Source organism: Sinohyriopsis cumingii, unplaced genomic scaffold (assembly GCF_028554795.1).
Source record: "Sinohyriopsis cumingii isolate HCF-2022 unplaced genomic scaffold, ASM2855479v2 utg002232l, whole genome shotgun sequence".
NCBI lineage: Eukaryota > Metazoa > Mollusca > Bivalvia > Unionida > Unionidae > Sinohyriopsis > Sinohyriopsis cumingii.
Genome location: NW_028316165.1, coordinates 59,855 through 73,213, shown reverse-complemented (window position 1 = coordinate 73,213; position 13,359 = coordinate 59,855).

Below are 13,359 nucleotides of genomic sequence, written 5' to 3'. Positions count from 1 at the left end.
ATGCCTGACTCGGTAGCGTGCAGGGCATTTATAGGTGTTTCTCGTTGGCCTAAAATGTCTTTGCCCGTTTGCAGCAAGACATTTTTGCCTGCCCTCATGAAGGCTTCTTTAGGGTTTTATTTGTCGATGATGACATTTTGGAGAAATTCTTTGCCTTGCGTCAGTGCCGCATCTTTCAAGGCGTGCAATCCGCGTGTCACCATCGGTTTCAACACCGGGGCCACCGAACGAAAGGCCGATTTTAACATGTCTCCTAAGCTGTGTCCTCGCTGTCGAGCAACCCCTCGGTACACTGGATACATGATTTATTTACGAGTCGTGAGAGAACCGTTTTCGAAAATGGAGTTTCACCGTGACTTTTCCTTTGGTGAATGGAATATTTTGTCCCAGATCTCCTTTTATAGCAATGTTGACCGTGTCCAAATACGACTTACTGACAGGCAAATAGTAAGGATGTACAAATTCGCGGTGGACGTGGTAAGTGTTTCCACCTTCCTCGTCAGTGTTCGTGGCAGAATCCACTTTGAAAGGAATGACACGCAGTAACGGTACGGAGGTGTGTCCCACCACGTTGTACTCCACCACATCGGAATACACGAACATCAAATTCAGTCCTTGGTTCAGTTCTACCGGGGCACGAAATAACTTGCTAAAAGACTCGTTGTCGTAAACGATGGGTAATTCGTTTCTCTTGAGCATGGCCTTTCTCATGTCCATGTCTCCGCCCAACATGTCAAACAATTCAGGACAAAATAAAATGGACAGGATTTTACTTCATTCAAATTTCATCAAGAAGCGACGAGCTGCTTTGTGGTACTCCATGGTGACACTTTTGTTGACATGCTCCAAAGCTTTCAGAAACACGACATTAAACCTGGAGGCTATGGTGCTGACCAAATGTTGACCACTAAAATAATAGCCTGGGGGAATGAACAAGTGATAGGTGGTGTACTTTTGCGTACGGGTTTTCTTGTCATATTTGACATTGCTATCCATCCACTGTTGCATTTGCTCGTCATGAACTTCCACATCAAAAAACTTTTGACTGGGAAGGACATTGAGGACTTGGGTCGGGTGAATCATTTCTACTAAAGCCACTTCCCAATGGGCTTCGTGATCTACCTGGATGGCCTGAGGTAATTTGGCCGTGTAACAGCACAACGTGTTCTTGGGAAACACCTCCATGGAACTGTCACTGGGTAAAGTTAAGTAAAATTGGCTTTGGTGACTCATAATTCCAGAGTTCTGTGGCTGTCCGAGGGGTTAGTGGACGTCAGAGGCGTGTCTCCGTCTAAAATGGGGTTCTGGTTGTGGTTGAAGTGGTGACTGGCACTGGCATTGGACACAAGGTTCCCGTGGTTCCCGTTCGAGGTGAATTTCAGGGAGGGATTAGGAAGCAGGTAACCGATGCAACTGCTCAATAAAATGGTCCACAATTGTTTGTCTCCTTGTTGCAAACTCAAATTGGCGATGGCTGCCCCGATGACACAATACACCACGAAGATTTGGCAGAAAAAGACGATTTGCGTTTTAGGCACACGTTCTCCACACCACACCCACAAGGGTTGTTTTTGTAAATCTTGCACAGAAGAACTGGGTGAAGGAGGAGTGGTCGACGTAGCTGCGTCTGTGTGAAAAGGCATGATGGTCACTTCTTTTTATAGTCCATGACTTGCGAAGCGTCGATCCAAGAATCAAAACTGGGTGGATATCCTTTCCAACGTACTTTGACTTCTTTGACACGTCGTTTGCCCACTTTACGGGTTCTGCGTTCGAGAATGCTTTCGATGTCGTACACGTCTTCTTTTTTGGTGATACGTTGTAACTCGGGCAAATAAAACGTTCCTTTGAGCACTTCTCCGTTCATGTCTTCCAATTTATAGACGGCAGGATGACGGCCATGCACTCGTCCAGTGACGCGAAACAGTTCGGTCGTCCAGTTAGGTAAGTAACCTTTGTCAAAAGTGCGTTTGGTTTTGCCAATGCGCACCCAATCTCCTACGGCCAACTCTCCACTTTTCTTTGGGACAGCCCTCGTCGGGGACGTACCAAACAGACGCTCAAACACCAACACTTCGTTGTCGGGAGTCACGTCTTGCGGGGCACGTCCGATGCTTCGATGGTAAGATTGGTTGTACGCTTGCACCAGGTGCGGTAAGATGTCGATGTACTTCAGAGTGTGGTGATGCGTAAAATATTTCCACATGCGTTCTTTCAAAGTGCGTTGAAAACGTTCCACGATGCTGGCTTTGGTTTCGGGATTCTCGGTGGTAAAAAAATGAATGTCACGTTTCTTTAATTCTTTTTGGAAAGCTTGGTTCAGAAATTCGGTGCCTTTGTCCGTTTGCCATCGAAGAGGGTGACGACCGCTTTGTTTCAACACCCGTTGCAGGGCTCGCACTAACTCGTTGCTCGATTTGGAAGTCAAGGGCACGACCCAGGCAAATTTGGAAAAGACGTCGATGACACAAAACAAATATTTGTAGCCACGATTGTAGCTGGCCAAATGAGAGACATCGGCTAAATCGGCTTGCCATTGATGATCGATGCCTTCCACTCGGGTGCGACTTCTGGCAAACTTGCGTCGAATGGGTTTGTGTAAAGTGTAGGTAGCTTGTTCTTGTAACCATCGTTGCACTTGAGGTAAACGGAGACTTTTCAGTCGCGTTTTGGCAGCACGATACAATTTTTGAACTCCTGCGTAACCTGCAGGATGGGAGGGATCGTAGTAAATGCTGGCTAAGACTTTTTCCATTTTTTTGTGTTGGTTGGTGTGTTAATAAGGCACCCACTCTTGGAGGATGCTACTCTTTTTCTCTTGGGGTATTTTCTTGGATTGCAATGCTTTGCGTGTGCGACCGGCAATAGGTGTTGAAGAGGAGGAGGATGTCTGAGCGGGGGATATCGGTTCTTGTTTCACTTCTGTCTTCACTTCTGTCTTCACTTTCTTTTTCTCTTGTGATGAAGAAGGGGTGGCCATCATCTTTTTAATCCATCCAATTCTGGAGGTAGGTGGTGTTGTTAACTTGCGTACTTTTTCTGGTGGAGTTTGAAACCCTTCTTCTTCTTCTTCTTTTCCTTTTTCTGTCTTGGTCACTGGTACTGGTACTGGTGATGGTGCTGGACTTTTCATCAAGGTCTTAAAATCTTTCAGAGTGGGTAGAGCTGTTTCGTCTAAAGCTTTCTGGTGAAAGAGTTGCAGTCGTTGCAAGAGTTGACCGTACTTTTGCGATTTTTCTGTTTCGGACAAATCTTGGCGATCCATCAAGGACTGCAATTCGTGTTGTAACTGGGACATCTCGCTCAAATGGGGATTGGGAGGTAAATGCGGGGTGTGTTGTTCTTGCCACCGATGGCATTCCATCCATCGTTTGTAAGGCACTAAAGCTAGTTTTCGTCCTTCCATTGGGTTGTCAGGGGTCGATTCTGAGATCTTGGAACTTCCGAGGCCTTTTTATCTTGCTCCCACCAGTCCTCCCAACATGGTTCCCAAGACTCCTTTCAGTATGGGGCCTAACAAGATAGGTAAAATACCTCCACGTTGCACTAACATCTTCTTTTTTTGACGAATGGGAATTTTCTTTTGAACCATTTGGCGAAGAACGTGACGATGTTTGCCTAAGCATTGTTTCTGGTGTTTGGACAAAGGGATCGTGCCTTTCAAAACGTTCAAACAACATTCGCACACGGTATCGATGACCTCTTTGGAGGCCGTTTGAATGAGTTTTTTTCGTAGGGGTGGAGAAGCTTTGGACAGGACAGATAACATGTCCCCATGTTTGGCTAAACGTGGTGGCAGTCCTTTCCTTTTCTTTCCTTGGGGTTTTCTGGAGGGTGACATCTTTGAGTCTTCAGGAGCACCAAAAAAACACTGATACCCCGACTTGGTCACAGGCCTTTTTTATACTGGAACGCGTCGCCACTGATTGTCTTGACGTCGTATTAGTTTGAGGACAGGCATGACACGTTGTGCAGGGGTACGTAACGGACTAAATCGAGCCAGTTCTTGCTTGGACAAATCCAGTAAACTTTGTAACATGACCGATCTTTCTTGAACTTTGATTTTGGAAGAAGGTACTTTGTGAGCAGCAGCCACTGCCACTAAATTGGAAGGTCCTGCCACTGGGGAAGTTCTTTTGGGGGTCATCAACGGAGAAGTTCTTGGTGTGATCAACGTCTCCAAGTACTCTTCAGTTCTGGGTGTCATTAACGGAGAAGTGGACAAACGTGAGGCTGCCGGAGACGCAGTCACCGCCGTGGCAGGTCGTGGTTTGCGAGTGTAAGGTTGCGTCCTGGCCGAAGTGCCTCTCTTGCGACTAGTTTTCTGTGGACTTTTCTTTTTCTGGGGACTTTTTCTCTGTTTCTTTTTCTGGGGGCTTCTTTTCTTTTTCCGGGGTGGTGGTGTCTGGTCAGAGGAGGGTCCTGCCACTGGAGAAGTTCTCCTTGGGGACCTGGTCTTTTTCTTCTTGGGGCTTCGTTGGACTTTTGTCTTGGGTATAACTTTGGGGGCATTAGGATCCCATCTTAAGAGTGAGCGAATGATGACCCCTCCTAGAGTACCGCTCCCTCCAGGTTTCAAAATGATTTGTTTTTTGGTTTGAGTGTCGATGCGGGGATCGGCCAGTTGGACCAAAGCGACTTTGTTTCGATCAAAAAAGCGTTTGGTTTGATGAGGAATCTGAATGATTCCTTGGAGTAATTGACGTGCCGTCACCGTGAACCATCGTAAGACTTCTTTGAGACTAGCTTCTAAGACACGAGCTCGTGTTTGTGGATCTTTTTCTCGAATGATGCCATACAAGGCACGAATCAATTTGACGGGAAGATGCGACTGAAGGGACGTCATGTTCACACTGTGTGAGACAGACGAAAAAGGGTCTGAGGTTTTTATAGATTTTTTTATGTGGAGTGAAATGAAGTCGAGGACGGAGACGTGTACAGGACAGGCCCTCCGTCTTGGCACCAGTGGTGAAACAAGTGGGTACGAAATCGCAAATCCTCGGGAGTCGTAGGTTTCAAATCGACGAGTAAATAGGCGTGTGGCGTTTGAGTGGCATCGTCGTACGCCTGAGTCAGCCAAGGCGTTCCTAACTGTTTGGCTAAGACTTGCACTTGCGATTTATCTCAAGGGCTTTTAAACAAGACCACGTAATGCGCATTGAGACTGATGGTGCGATGGGCTTTACTTTGTTGAAACAAATTTTGGGTGATGTAAACGACACTGGCATTACGGTGATGCCCTTTGCGCGTGAACCACAGTTTAATTTCTTCTTCGTCTTCTCCTAACATGTCGTCGAAAATGACCAAATGGGTTTGACGGGAGTCAGAGACGATGCCGTCGTCTTCTTTAGGAATGCCTTCCACAAACACGATGGAATCGCCTTGACTTTCTCGCAAGAGGTTGTACGCCGATTGCCACTCTTTGTAACACCACACGATCCGTTGAGGGGGTCGATCGATCAAATGATGTTTATGTTCGATCAAACGTTTGACGAATTCGGTTTTGCCTGAACCGCTAGGTCCAGCAATGAGCATGTTAAAGGGATGGCGAAAATACAAAGCCTCCCAACTGGCACGATCTAAGTGTTCGTCGATGACTTTGACAGTAGAGGAAGAGGGAGCAGAGACAGCAGAGGTAGCCATAGTGTGAGAAATGTCACTTGTGACACGAAAAACAAACAAGACAAGAGTTTATATACTTTTTTTCAGATCACGTTTATTGAATGTTTTTTTTCAAACATGAATACGAAAGACAAAAATACATAAAAGCCAAAGGCTTAAGTACAAGAATAAAAGGCACATGATAACCATGAACGTGGAATAAAAACATGTGTCTGTACAACAACCACATGTTTTGGGTAAAGTTCTAACCAGTTCTATAGTAGGGGGTAAGGTCACATAAGTGTCCTCCCGAAAGGGTCTTTCAGGCCTGTCCACGACAGTCCTGTCCTGGGTGACGGGTTCTTCTGGCACCGTCACTAACACGGGTTGAAAAGTAACTTTTTTCCTTGAATAACTCTCGTGCATACTGGGCCACCTCTTGTGTCCAAGCCTCAAAACCCTGGTCTCGGTGATGTCCAACATTTGACTCCTAACCAATCTGGTTTCTTCTTCGTCAACGACATGGTAAGTTACTTCAATGAACAATGAACTATCGATCTTGCCTAGGGTTCCTTTTCATATACAGACCAATACCGACGTGACCGTACGGCAATGTAAAGTGATTGGGAAGTCGCACTCGCTTCTGGTATACAATTTGATAGACTTTTTCCAAGGGTCGACTGACGATGTGGTGAGTGGATAAACGTACAATCTTGTTCGGTTGATAGGTGGTCACTTTAAAGTTTCCATCCTCTCCCGATTGCAAGGCTTCTTTCAATACCCCAAAGTTGACCACTCGAATGGTAAGATGATTCAGAGTCAGTCCTTTCACTTTGCACGTCGTGTGCACTTCTCCTTGTTTGTCCCGGTATTCGTAGCCGTAATTTTTTGGACCGCCACTGACGAAACTTAGAATCTTGTCGTCGGGATGTTCGTCTGTCCAGGCTCCTAAACGGTCTCCTTCGATGTCAGGGTGATGTTGACTCGGGTGATGGATGTAAATGCAACTGTCCGTGTCAAAGTACAGGACGCGTTCTTCTAACAGTTCTAAAGCTTCGTACAATTTTAAGCGAGCATGAGCTGTCACGTAAGCCGCAATGATGACATTTCCAAAAGGGTCGTCTTGTACAAAGTCCAGATCTTCTTCGTAATTGACCAAGATCAAATCCTCTCGAACGACGTCCACGTGTTTCATGTATTTGGTTTTGTCGTGAATCATCTGGAAGTAGCGGGAAGGTTCTGTCAAATATTCCGTCTTGGGTAAACACGATCGTTGTGCCATTTTACCCCACAAGCAATTTAACATCACTTTGGCAAACGATCGCCTGCCTTCGTTTTTTTCGATGTGGTCTAAAGAGATGCCTTCTTGTTCGTAGTATTTCTCTTTGAATTGTATTTGGTCTTCGGGAGTGTGACACCAGGAAGGATAGCCGCTGGCTTCTTGTTTCAGTTTCAAAAAGGCATCCACGTAGTCGGCGAAAATGCCTTTCTGAGTAGGGTCACCCTTGTGGTACTGTTGTGTCTTGGGAAAGTGGCAAATTTCGTACACTTCTAACAGTTGGTATCCCATGTCCAGAGCTTTGAACAATTCTATGTTGACCCAGGTTCCCGTCAAGGCCCGTTCTTCCTGGGTGTGATGGCAAGGCTGATCTTGGTTGCACGTTTCGGCACAAGTACGGCACAAGGGAAACATCAGTTTGCCTTGACAATGGTGAGGTAAGACTGGATGGTATAGGTTCGTGGCAGGCAAAACTTTACACTTGATCAAGCCTTCGTATTGTCGAATGTTTTTCAGGTCGATGTGTTCCGTCAGCAATTGCGGGTGCCCTACGGGAAAGCGACAATATTTGCACACGTAGGGATACAGCGAACACACGTCCAAGTATTTGATTTCTTCTCCTTTCTCTTCGTCGGCTTGGTACAGCAAACAGGTGGCATTGGTCCTTCCTCCGTACAAACTATCCCTCGGGTTCAGCGGGTCCATGAACTGGTAACTTTCCACGAGGCGTTTAAACTCGGGATCGGCTTTCAAACGGTGATCGTACTCGTGTTCCCACATTTCCACCACTTGGTATCCTTGCTGTTCTAACTTTAGGCGTCGCTGACAAGTGTCCTGGTACAAGTCTTCCATGGTTCGTTGCAAAAACTGATTTTTAGTGCCACGGTCAGGGTAACAGACGGGACATCCGTGAAATAAGCAACCGTTAAACTCGTACACGATCTTGGGGTTTTCTAAGTCCCAGCCATCGACCGAATACGTTCCGATGGTCTTTTCGCCTCCTCCGTTGCGGGCATGCTGAATCCACTTGTCTTCCTTGTCGCACAAGTAATGTAACCAACGTAGGGCTTTGACCGAGTATTGACGTTTGACAAAGTGGGTCGTTTGAGGAGTGATGACAGCCACAGTTTTTTCAGGCATGAATCGTTGTCGATACACTAAGGAACACGCTTTGGCAATGGTGCAAGCTTCTTTCAAAGGATCGACCCCTCCGTGTTCCATGAACAGTTCTCGAAATTTTCCACAGCAACGCCGTAAAATGTCCACGTCGGAACGACAATACTTTAGCATTTCTTCCTGAAAGTCGAAGGGGTCCGAGGCGTGAGCTTGGTACCAAGCGTAGAAAGCTTCTCGTTGTTTGGTACGCATGTTGTCGGGGTCGTAATAGTGAGCCTCAGGCAAATGGGGTAGAACGGCATGTTGATTGACTTCCGTATTGAAAAAGTGAGGAAAGTACCCTTTAGCCATTTCTGTCATTTCAAACGTTTTAGGCATTCGGCTCAAAGGCATGGCCAAGTAACTCATCGAATCTTTAAACTGCACTTGTCCCACTTGCATGAAAATGATTTTGGCTCCGTTCAAAGTGACTTTAGAACGTTCGGTGCCTTGTTCCGTATAGTACCTCAAAAGAAACTGTCCATCGTATCCGGAGAAATTGTGAGCCATCACCGTGGCATGACGATGACAATCTCCGTAACGTTCGATGTCCTCTTGGCGTCACGTCTTGTCGATGGGGTCTAAGACCCATCGGGCAAAATCGGCTAACGTGTTTGGTCCCCGAAAGATTTTTTCACGCCCTCCGGGAATCTTGCTGCAGTGAGGGCAATGACTGAAGATAGGTTCTTGAATGCACTTCTCGCACGCTCGATGAGCCACGCAGAAATTAGGAATGTGAATGCCGGTCTCTTGCATGCATTCGAAATCGAAAAAGATGAAATAGCTTTTCTTCTTGTGACCGTCCTCTTTCTCTGGTGGGGGTTGGTATTTTTGCACGTAGCATTGGTGTTCCAAGTCGACGATGTCGTGACAAATGTGACATTTTTTCTTTCCTCGACATACGTGTGCCTTGGTACTGTTGGTACGTATGCCTTGTCTACACGTAGGGCACAATCTCAGGAGTTGACAAGCGCATTTCTTCTGTGAACCTTGTGTTTTCAAATGTTGTTGGTAACAGGTAGGGCTGACAAACGTGCGCAGACAAGTCGAACAAGGCACTGGTTCTTCACTCAGACAGGGTGGAGAGGCCAAACATCCTGGGCATTTCCATCCACAATGCTTGTGTTGTTCTCGATTGTTATAACCATAATCACATTTCTCACAGTAATATCTGTATCCCAGGAATCCGGTGATGGTGGTAATGGTATCGAAATGGTCATCGTGATGATAAACATGAATGTATTTTCCGTCCTTAAAGTCTTGGCCTCGAAACAACAGAGGTCCGCGCATTTCTTGAGGGTGCACTTTCAAGGTGTAGCGTGGAGCTAGGGCATCTTGCAATTTTTGCATCTCAGGAATGCCACAGGGTGTGTCTTTGGACAGGCCAGCTTGTTGCAACAGGAGTTCTGCTTCGTTTCGTTGTTTGGTTCGGTTCGATTTTCGAATGTTCTCCCAGGTTCTTTTCCATTCTACCGTGTCGTTCTTGTTGGCATAGGTTCGTCCCACCACGATGGCACGGGCTAAACACATCTGGTCTTGAGGGTTGTTAATTCGGACGAGACTCTTTTTGCTGTTGCGAAGGTCGTCCACCAATAACATCTTTTTGCGTCCTGTCCCTTGAGGAAGAGAGACGTGAGCCATTTTCAGTGTGGCTTTACCATCGGTGATGTCAAACTGGTCATTAGATTGTTGTACGTGTTGAATCTTGTCCATGACTTTGGAAGGGGTTAGTTCTGCAGGTCTGCTAAACTCGATCCAAACAGGGGATTTCAAACCGTCGTGATCTATGGATAGTGTCAAGCGATCGTCTTCTTTGGGTTGACATTGTCGCTTGAGTGCGGTGAGCAAAGAATCCCACATCTCGGTGATAAACCCTTCTGCTTTCTCCAAGGGTACGTCGGCCTTGAAATCTTTAAACTTCACCGTGTAGGTGTAAGCCGTGGTTCTAAATTTTCTAGAGGAGCGCTTTTCCGTCTCTCGAATGGAATAGTACTTTTCAGGGTTGACTAAGGGTGATGAACTTGGTTTAGAGGGTTCGGATTCTGGTTCACTCATGTCCTCTTCAAAATCACTGGCATGAATTTGTGCCAAGATTTCAGTCCTGGTACGAGGCGATAGATCACGTTTCTGCCTCTTACTTTCTTCTTCTTCTTCTTTCTTCTCGAATGAATAGGATCGTTTCATCTTGAGTGCAAAACGTCAAATGACTCAAGTTTAAACACCATAGACTAATTTATAGTCATGACAAACCAGCGTATATAAAAGGGTGTGTGTCTTGTCCTTTCACTATTCATTTCACTCTCAAGCCGAGCACAACGATGGAAGAGACTAACCAGATGGAACGTTTCGTCAGAGCTTTGCGAGGGGTCATTAGAAAATTCTCTTCAGACCAGCCGACGGACTACTCTCCTTCCTTTCGAGATAAAAGTCAAGATACTTGCTATATCTGTAAGAAGAAAGGGCATTGGTCTTCAAAGTGTCCAGACCGTCAAAAAAGAAAAGAAAACAGGGACTAAAAAAGACAAAAGTCAAGATACCTGTTATTATTGTAAAGAAAAAGGACATTGGTCTCCAGATTGCCCAAAAAAGAAACAAGAGGAGTCAGAAGAAAAGAAGGATTCTTCAGAAGAAGAGAGGGATTCTTCGGAAGAAGAGAGGGATTCTTCGAAAGAAGAGAGGGATTCTTCAGAGGAAGAAAGAAGACAATTCTATTTAAAAGAAGCAAAGAAACAGGAGAAGAAAAGAAGAAGGGAAGAAAATGAGGAAAAAACGGTGAAGAAATTCAAAAAACAGAGAGACTAAACAAGGAGAAAGAAGAAGTCAATGAACTTTTAATTAAAGTGTTCTGTGGTGAATTGTGAATTGGATTGTAAAAAATGGAGAAAAGAATACATGAATGATATAAGGTAAGTGTTTTTGAGTTTTGATTTTAAAATAAGAAGCTACACTCACGCACTCATACACAGACACGTACTATAAGGGTAAAAATGGGTTGTTGATTTGGTTTTTTTTGAGTTATTGGCAATTGAAATTGTATTTCTTTTCGAGAAATGTGGGTGGCCCTGAAAAGGGCCTTTTTATTTTGGTGTAGGGGTGAGTTTAACCAATCAACTTTAACTACCTTAAGCCTTTGCCACGGCCGAGGCCTACTTCTGATGATTGGGTTGAATTCACTAAGGGTGGTACGATAGGCTTAGTCACAGGGTTGGCGTGTTTAGCTCGGGAAGGTCGTATTCTCTTCGGTCGTGATAAAGAAGTCTGATACATTTGTTTCAGACTTCTTAACTCCGCTAAAATGTCCAACAGTACCGTAGCCGTTTGATTTTCACCCTCTTGTTTCTTTGCTGCTACTTCTTCTTGCTGTTGTTGCTGTTGTTTTTTTCTTACCTCTTCTTGTTGCTGTTGCTGTTGCTGTAGGAGAAAAGCTTGTTCCGCTTCCTTTTGTCGTTGCATAAATTTCTCCAATTCTTCTTTCTGTCTCTGTCTAAAATTCTCCACTTGCGGTAATGAAGAAGGTAACGAAGGTTCCGGAACAAATTCTTGCGAGGTAAGAAAATCCACAAAATCCCAATGTACCTCTTCTGAAAGTAAGTCCGGGTTCCCTTGTGCAGTCTCCCCTGCTGGTGCACCCCAATGGATCGTTTTCTGAGTTTCCGTCATGTTGAATCACTGTCGCATAGATTGACTGCACACAAGCGCTAACGAATCTATATAGACCACGTGACGTCACAGACTGCTCTCTTCGGATTGGATGCGAGCTGACTGAATTTTGTAACGCGTGTTCGGATTGGTGAATGAATTCAATCCGTTTCAATCCTTCCTGCACCTATAAATAAGCGCAGTTCACTGCATTGATTCACCTATTCTCGTCGCTTCAAGATGTAGACCACAGTTGAGTCATCCACCCTTGTGTCTTCCATGATGTTTAGGACGGACATGCTCATGTATGTCAGGTCCAAGTGGACTGTTGTTGATAGGACAGATACTAGTCAATGGATGAGGAGAGTTTACATAGAAAGACAAGGATGTCTCAAGAGGGTACTTGTGTATGGACCGGCAGTTAGAAGGAGTTTAAGAAGAAGAAGAAGAAGATGTGACAGATGCCATCTATGTTAATATTAATATTAACATAAACCCAAAGGCCCTTTTCAGGGCCAGCCATATTTCTCGAAAAGAGATAGCCTTTCCATTGCCTACCCTTTTTTAAATTTAAATTTAAAAAAACTTTTCTAAAAAAAAAATTAAAAAAATCCCATATTCAATTCCCCTTGTCCCTAGACAAACCCAAACTCTATTCCCATGTTAATTTCCCTTGTCCCTAGACAGACCCAAACTCTATGTTAAATTCCCATTGTCCCTAAAGTGGCCCAGCGTTTATCTCCATGTTAAACTTCCATTGTCCCTAAAGTGGCCCAGGGGTGTTTTTAATGCTAAGTCCCATTGTCCCTAATGTGGCCCCATTTACTACTTATATATATATGCAGGCGTGCATGCATAAGTATATGTGTTTGTGAAAGCAAATTTCATATAAAGCTATGTGCAATTCAATGCTGTTGATTTAACCAATGATATCGAGCAGATTTTGTTATACTTTTATTCCAAAAGATAGGTTATTTGTAAGGCTAAAATTGCAATTTTCACAGCTTAATACTTGCGAACATCTTACCTAAATCTTTGAGTACCTCGTTTCTCTTAGACTTTCATGTGTTCCATCTTTTTTCCTTGTATAGACACTTGCATTATTGTGTCTTCTTCATTGACACATTATATTTCTGATTTAAGTGTCGATCTGTCTTTATACCTGACAGAGGTTCAAGGCTTCTCAACTGTACGAAAAATATCATTCTGCAAAATACTACAAGGCTCTGGTCAGGTTCTCAAATAAGTATGACGTTGCTCTCTCTCTCTCTCTCTCTCTCTCTCTCTCTCTCTCTCTCTCTCTCTCTCTTAGGTTTGTAGAATAGACATGTTGCGTCCTCTCTACGTGTCGTAAGAGGCGAATGAGTGCAGGAAACCCGTTTGCCGTTGAAATGCGTGTTGTTGGAGGAGAGGATACCTTGTAGTTGAGTTGGAGTGGCTGAAGGTCCCAATATAACACACTACTTTAGCCTTCGCTTCAGCTAGACGTGTTGTCGGAAGATCCCAGTATGATTAATCGGCAAGTCAGCCAAGCCTCAGGCAGTCTCTTGTATCTCTTCTATTTATATCTACTATTTCTATTATTTTTTTTATGTTTCCCTTGATCCCACCGTTCACCCACTTCGTTTTTTCTTAAAACTCTTGACCGCAGCTTCCTCATTGACTTTGGTAATCCGACCAGTCCA